Consider the following 8,777-nt stretch of genomic DNA (forward strand, 5'->3'; position numbering starts at 1 on the left):
CGCTCCCCATACAACCTTAGAGCTTGAGAGGATCTGCAGAAAATAATGAAAAAACTCCCCAAATACAGGTGTGCCAAGCTTGTAGCGTCATACCCAAGACTCAAGGCTGTGATTGCTGCCAAAGGTGCTTAAACGAAGTACTGAGTAAAAAGTCTGAATTCTTATGTAAATGTAATTTTTTTTTTTTACTTTTGATTTGATATTATGGGGTATTGTGTGTAGATTGAGGTAAAAATAAATTTTACAATATGGTTGTAATTTTTTGGGGGGAAAGGGGATCTTGGGGGGGAAAGGGGATCTGAATACTTTTCGAATGCACATATAATGGTGTAAAGACATGAATGGAAAAATGTTGTACAGCAGTAGTTCTGGGATGAGCCATGACTTGAAAACACTATATACAAAAGTATGTGGACACACCTTCAATTTGGTGGATTCGGCTATTTTAGCCACACCTGTTGCTGACAGGTCTATAAAAGCGAGCACACCGCCATGCAATCTCCATAGACAAACATTGTCAGAATGGCCTAACTGAAGAGCTCAGTGACTTTCAACATGGCACTGTCATAGGATGCCACCTTTCCAACAAGTCAGTTCGTCAAATTTCTGCCTTGTTAGAGCTGCCCCGGTCAACTAAGTGCAGTTATTAAGTGGAAACGTTGAGGAGCAATGGCCCAGCCGCAAAGTGATAGGCCGCACAAGCTCACAGAATGGGACTGCTGAGTGCTGAAAAATCGTCTGTCCTCAGTTGCAACACTACCAAGTTCCAAACTGCCTATGGAAGTAACATCAGCACAAGGACTGTTCGTCGGGAGCTTTGTGAAATAGGTTTCCATGGCCAAGAAGCTGCACACAAGCCTAAAATCACCATGTGCAATGCCAAGAGTCAGTTGGAGTGGTGTTAAGCTCGCCGCCATTGGACTCTGGAGCAGTGGAAACATGTTCTCTGGAGTTATGAATCACACTTCACCATCTGGCAGTCTGACTGACTAATCTGGGTTTGACGGATGCCAGAAGAACGCTATCTGCCCGAAAGCATAGTGCCAACTGTAAGGTTTGGTGGAGGAGGCATTTTTTCATTATTTTCCCCTAAACAGGGATTGCTTTAGACCTGGGACACCAGGTGTGTGCAATTAATTCAGGTGGAGCAGAAAACCAGCAATCTCCGGACCTCGCAGGGTAAGAGGTGAGTACCTCTGTTCTAGACAATTCTGTGCTTCCAACTTTGTGGCAACAATGTGGGGAAGGCCCTTTCCTGTTTCAGCATGAGAATGCCCCCGTGCACAAAGCGAGGTCAATACAGAAATGGTTTGTCGAGGTCGGTGTGTAGAAGAATTTTGACTGGCCTGCACAGAGCCCTGACCTCAAACCCATCGAACACCTTTTGAGATGAATTGGAACGCTGACTGCAAGACAGGCCTAATCGCCTGACCTCAATAAAGCTTCTTGTGGCTGAATGGAAGCATGTCCCCGCATCAATGTTCCAACATATAGTGGAAAGCCTTCCCAGAAGAGTGGAGGCTGTTATAGCTGCAAAGGGGGGGACGAACTCCATATTAATGCCAATGATTTTGGAATGAGATGTTCGACAACCAGGTGTCCACATACTTTTGTATGTAGTGTGCATTTTCTCATGAATCTACACACAATACCACAATCACAAAGCGATAACTGTTTTTGACTTTTTTTACAAATTTATTAAAAAATAAATTAAATTATATCACATTTACATAACTATTCAGACCCTTTACTCACTACTTTGTTGAAGGACCTTTGGCAGTGATTGAGTCTTCTTGGGTCTGACGCTACAAGCTTGACACACATCAAATGTATTTATAAAGCCGTTCTTACATCAGCTGATATCTCAAAGCGCTGTACAGAAACCCAGCCTAAAACCCCAAACAGCAAGCAATGCAGTTGTAGAAGCACGGTGGCTAGGAAAAACTCCCTAGAAAGGCCAAAACCTAGGAAGAAACCTAGAGAGGAACCAGGCTATGAGGGGTGGCCAGTCCTCTTCTGGCTGTGCCAGGTGGAAATTATAACAGAACATGGCCAAGATGTTCAAATGTTCATAGATGACCAGCAGGGTCAAATAATAATCACAGTGGTTGTCGAGGATGCAGCAGGTCAGCACCTCAGGAGTAAATGTCAGTTGGCTTTTCATAGCCATAACACACCTGTATTTAGGGACTTTCTCCCATTCTTCTCTGCGGGGTGTCGCTGCACAGCTATTTTCAGGTCTCTCCAGAGATGTTTGATCGGGTTCAAGTCCGGGCTCTGACTGGGCCACTCAAGGACATTGAGACTTGTCCCAAAGCCACTCCTGCGTTGTCTTGGACGTGTGCTTATGGTTGTTGTTCTGTTGGAAGGTGAACCTTCGCTCCAGTCTGTGGTCCTGAGCACTCTACAGCAGGTTTTCATCAAGGATCTCTCTGTACTTTGCTCCGCTCATCCATCCCTTGATCCTGACTAGTCCCCCTAACTCTGCCGCTGAAAAACATCCCCAAAGCATGATGCTGCCATCCCCATGCTTCACTGTAGGGATGGTGCCTGGTTTCCTCCAGATGTGATGCTTGGCATTCAGGCCAAAGAGTTGAATCTTGGTTTCATCAGACCTTCTCATGGTCTGAGAGTTGTTTTGGTGCCTTTTGGCAAACTCCAAGTGGGCTGTCATGCCTTTTACTGGGGAGTGCCTTCCGTCTGGCCACTCTACCATAAAGGCCTGGTGGAGTGCTGCAGAGATGGTTGTCCTTCTGGAAGGTTCTTACACCTCCACAGAGGAACTCAGGAGCTCTGTCAGAGTGACCATCAGGTTCTTGGTCACCTTTCCTACCAAGACCCTTCTCCCCCGATTACTCAGTTTGGCCAGGCGGCCAGCTCTTGGAAGAGTCTTGGTGGTTCCAATCTTCTTCCATTTAAGAAATATGGAGTCCACTGTGTTCTTGGGGACCTTCAATGCTGCAGACATGTTTTGGTACCCTTCCCCAGATCTGTGCCTTGACACAATCCTGTCTCGGAGCTCTACAGACAATTCCTTTGACCTTATGGCTTGGTTTTTGCTCTGATATGCACTGTCAAATGTGGGACCTTTATATAGACAGGTGTGTGCCTTTCTAAATCATGTCCAATCAATTGAATCTATCACAGGTGGACTCCAAGTTGTAAAAACATGATCAATGAAAACAGGATTCACCTTAGCTCAACTCAATCTCATAGCAAATGGTCTGAATACTTGCGTGAATAAGGTATTTCAGTTTTTTTTTATTCATACATTTTCAAAAATTTCTAAAAACCTGTTTTCGCTTCGTCATTATGGGGTATTGTGTGTAGATTGATGAGGATTTTTATTTTTTATTTAATACATTTTAGAATAAGGCTATAACGTAACAAAATGTGGAAAAAGTCAAAGGGTCTGAATACTGTCCAAATGCACTGTATAAAGTGGGTAAAACAGCATGTAAACATTTAGTGTTCAAAGACTAGAATACAGTATGTAAACATTAAAGTGACTAGTGTTCAATGATTATGTCCATAGGGCAGCAGTCTTTAAGGTGCAGTGTAGAGTAAAGGGTGGTAGCCCTGCAGGTTCATTCATAGGAGCAGATTGAGTGCTGTGGGGGCTTTCAGAATATAAGTTGTCTTTTCTTCGTCTCAGTAAAATTGGTTAGTAGAATTTAGTAACTTATGTCCTGACAGGGTTGAATTGAGCAAAAGTTAAGTTCTCTGTAACATATGAACATTAAAAAGTAGTATTGTACCCATCTCACCCAGTCCTCAGATGTGATGTGCAAAGTGCAGTTCAAGGATGTGACCAGAGCCTAACCCTAGTAGGACTGTGATTAGTAGCCTACCAGAAAGATGAGTCTTGCTACCTTGAATCCGTCTGTCCATTGGGGTGCAGTCAGGCTGCTGCTGGGGTCTAGGTGGAGGATGGGTGTTGGGGGACCCTGGGCCACCCAGCTGGACCCATGGCAGAAGGCTCCAGCGGGGCTGAGGGAGCAGAGATCTAGGGTATAGCCTAACCCTGGCAGGTCCAAGGCTCCATCCACAGACACCTGTCACAAAACAGGAACACATAACTGATAGAGGCCCAAAGATGGTCTACCAGACATAGTGTAATAATTGATCGATAAAATCAAAGGAACACCAGCTGGAGAAGGCTGACCTGGAAGCAGTCCTTAGAGGGGGCTAAACATGGGTCAGGGGTAAGAGTGGTGGTGCCTAATCTCCACTGTAGATTTGCAGTCTGACCACAGCATCATCACCATACTGCTCAAAGAGATTCCCCAAAGATGAAGTCACCATATGTTATGAAGTAACGTGCTGTGGAAGTGCAGCAGTGGAATCCTGAGTCCCCACACACCTGTGAGAGGCAACAAGTAGGGAAAACAAAGTCTGAGGCTCTCAAACCTGACTCACAGATAGACATATACCCTGTCTGCCCAGAAGACTGATAGAGACAAACACATAGAGATTGATAATTCCACATCACAACAAGGTACAACATTTAACACCCCTCCTCACACACACACACATAATTCCCTGGTCTTTGGCTCACCTTTTCAGTCCTCTGGCTGTATCCTGTCAGTCAAATGCTTCAAATCAAATGTTATTTGTCACATGTGCCAAATACAACCAGTGTAGATCTTACAGTGAAATGCTTACTTACAAGCCCTTCACCAACAATGCAGTTCAAGACTTCAAGAAAATATATATATTTTCAATCAAATCAATCAAAAGTAACACAATAAATTTACATAACAACAAGGCAATACAGGGGGTACCGGTACCGAGTCAATGTGCAGGGGCTTCCCTCCCTGAGGTGCTCCCCTCACCCTGTCCACAATGACACCCAACACTTCTCTATGTCCTCTTCCTCTAAGAAGCAAGGGATTGATCTCACTGGAAATGTGTGTTGTGAAAATGTATTAGAGATTACAGCTAAATTAGATACAGTTTAAGTCAGAAGTTTACATACACTTAGGTTGGAGTCATTAAAACTTGTTTTTCAACCACTCCACAAATTTCTTGTCAACAAACTATAGTTTTGGCAAGTCTGTCTACTTTGTCCATGACAAGTAATTTTTCCAACAATAGTTTACAGATTATTTCACTTATAATTCACTGTACCACAATTCCAGTGGGTCAGAAGTTTACGTACACTAAATTGACTGTGCCTTTAAACAGCTTGGAAAATTCCAGAAAATTATGTCATGGTTTTAGAAACTTCTGATAGGCTAATTGACATCATTTGAGTCAATTGGAGGTGTAACTGTGGATGTATTTCAAGGCCTACCTCCAAACTCTGTGCCTCTTTGCTTGGCATCATGGGAAAAACAAAAGAAATCAGCAAAAACCTCAGATTTTTTTTTTGAGACCTCCACAAATCTGGTTAATCCTTGGGAGCAATTTCCAAACAAATGATTCTTAACATGGTAGTACCCAACATTACTTAAAAGTGTTTAGAAACAAATTGTATTCTTATTTACAATAAAAGTGACTGCAAAAGGACACAATACACAATTTATCATTCATTTCTATTGGGAAAACAATTAGGCACAAGCTTGATGTAGTCATTGCATGCTATGAATATGGGACCAAATACTTCACTTTGACTACTTTAATACAAATGTAAGTGAATTTGTCTCAATACTTTTGGTCCCCTAAAATAGGGGGACTATGTACAAAAATTGCTGTAATTTCTAAACGGTTTACCAGATATGGATGAAAATACCCTGAAATTAAAGCTGACAGTCTGCACTTTAACCTCATAGTCATTACATCATTACAAACAAAAAGAAAACATTCACTGTCCCAATATTTTTGAAGCTCACTGTATTTCTGTATTTAATTTTCAATGAATTTGCAAAAATTACTGAAAACATGTTTTCACTTCGTCATTATGGGGTATTGTTTGTAGATTTTGTCACCAAAGCCCCATATACTACCCACCACTGTGATCGCTTCATACTCGTCGCCAAACCCACTGGCTCCAGGTCATCTACAAGACCCTGCTAGGTAAAGTGCCGCCTTATCTCTGCTCGCTGGTCACCATAGCTGCACCCACCCGTAAGCACGTGCTCCAGCAGGTATATCTCACTGGTCATCCCCAAAGCCAATTCCTCCTTTGGCCGCCTCTCCTTCCAGTTCTCTGCTGCCAATGACCGGAACGAACTACAAAAATCTCTGAAACTGGAAATACTTATCTCCCTCACTAGCTTTAAGCACCAGCTGTCAGAGCAGATCACTGTACCTGTACATAGCCCAAACAACTACCTCTTCCCCTACTGTATTTATTTATTTAGCTCCTTTGCACCCCAGTATTTCTACTTTGCTCATCTACTGTCAAATCTACCATTCCAGTGTTTTAATTGCTATATTGTATTTTTAAAATATTTGTTATTTATTTCACCTTTATTTAACTAGGTAGGCTAGTTGAGAACAAGTTCTCATTTGCAACTACGACCTGGCCAAGATAAAGCGTAGCAATTCAACACATACAACAACACAGAGTTACACATGGAATAAACAAAACATACAGTCAATAATACAGTAGAACAAAAGAAAACAAAAAGTCTATATACAGTGAGTGCAAATGAGGTAAGTTAAGGAAATAAATAGGCCATGGTGGCGAAGTAATTACGACATAGCAATTAAACACTGGAATGGTAGATCGGCAGAAGATGAATGTGCAGGTAGAGATACTGAGGTGCAAAGGAGCAAAATAAATAAATAAATACCAGTATGGGGATGAGGTAGGTAGATAGATGGGCTGTTTACAGATGGGCTATGTACAGGTGCAGTACCCTGTAAGCTGCTCTGACAGCTGGTGCTTAAAGCTAGTGAAGGAGATGTGAGTCTCCAGCTTCAGAGATTTTTGCAATTCGTTCCAGCCATGGGTAGCAGAGAACTGGAAGGAAAGACGACCAAAGGAGGAATTGGCTTTGGGGGTGACCAGTGAGATATACCTGCTGGAGCGCGTGCTACGAGTGGGTGCTGCTATGGTGACCAGTGAGCTGAGATAAGGCGGGGCTTTGCCTAGCAGGGTCTTGTAGATGTACACATGATCAATAGACACAAAACACTGAAAGTGGAAACAAAGGATCAAATGTGACACCCTCCATACCCCAATGAGAGACCATGCAGGACTGACACTCACTCTTCCTCCTGCAGCTGGTTTCAGCCCAAGGTTGGGCCTGCTGCTCCAGAGTGTGGGCCTCAGCCTGCAGGCATGTACCTGGGCCAGAACGGCTGGAACAGATCCACCGGACTGCATGTAGGCCAGCCTCAGAGCTCTGCCATACCAACACACACAGCCACAGTTAAACACAGTCATAGATACAGATAGGGAACAGGATAGTAATACATTGCTCCTACTGCACTGATTACTGGTGTTGCATGCTAACGTCAGACGGCAGGTAGCCTAGCAGTTAGAGCGATGGGCCAGCAACCGAAAGGTTGCTGGTTTGAATACCCAAGCCGATAAGGTGAAAAATCTGTTGATGTGCCCTTGAGCAATGCACTTAACTCTACTTTGCTAGAGGCATGCTTTACTACTACGGCTGACACTGTAAAACACCTGTATGTGACAATAAAAACATGTTTTTTTATGTCATAAGAGCTACTAATCTGGCACTAATAACAGGGGCATCGATGATCACACTATAGCTGATACTACTGCATAGAGGTGGTACTATCTCTACCATGAAGTAACCTATTCATCTGTTTAATCAGAGCTGTACGCTAAGACATATGTACCTCATTTGGGAGGAGAGGGGGCCATCCACAGAGGATATAAGGTCAAAGTTGAAAGAAACACAAAGTCCCTTTGTGTCCTCAGGCAGGGTAGGGCTGTGTGAGTCAGACCTAACCTCTTTGACCCTATGAAGAGCACATAATAATATTTATTTTTCTGACAGACATCTAACTCATCAGGGTCATGGTCATTAGCCACCAAACGGAGGTACATGGACTGAAATAGGGAGGGACTACCGGGCGACCTGTTCCACAGGCCTGTTGTGAGAGTGTCTTGTGTCTTCTGCTGCTCTCTAGTGGCTACAACTAACCCCGGCTGCAGGGTGGTGATCTGGTCCCTTAGCTCCAGCAGCATAGTCTCCAGGTGGGCCGTGCTGCCCTGACAGGCCCCAAGCTGCCTCACTATCTCTGACAAACACACACAAAGTGAAAGTCTGTTGAATTACTCACACTGTTGCTTGCTTTGCATACCGGTATCTATAGTGTGTGTTGTTTTTTTCTCTGTGTTGTATAGTGTCAATCTGTCTCCATATTAGCCCGTGTTCTACATGGGAGAACAGCAGCATCAGATTCAATCTACAGTATTTATTTGTGTGTACATGTATGTTATTGGTGTGTAAACTCTCTATGTCTACGGCAACTTACTTACCCACTCTCTGTTGCTCCAGGAAGTGGTTGTGGGCCTGTATCTCTGCTAGCTGGCGGTCATGGTGCTCTGCCAGCTTTCTTAGCCTCTCCCCGTGGCCCCACTGCCTCCCTGAAACCTTGATCTCCAGACACTCTGTCTCAGTTGGCCATTTAGGTAGGTTGGGCATGCTCTCCTCAATCGACATCTTCAGCTTGTGAAACTGTAAATTAAAGCATGACATTTGTCTGTATGTTAAGTAATATTATTTAATATTAAAGGGACTATCAAGATGACTATAAATTGTATTGCATGTCTAGATGGGTGGGATTGAGCGTTATTAGGCACCTCGTCAGTGAGGTTCCTCAAGGCTAGACTCTCTGACACACTGCCCTGT

The sequence above is a fragment of the Oncorhynchus tshawytscha genome, linkage group LG05, assembly GCF_018296145.1.
Source record: "Oncorhynchus tshawytscha isolate Ot180627B linkage group LG05, Otsh_v2.0, whole genome shotgun sequence".
Lineage (NCBI taxonomy): Eukaryota > Metazoa > Chordata > Actinopteri > Salmoniformes > Salmonidae > Oncorhynchus > Oncorhynchus tshawytscha.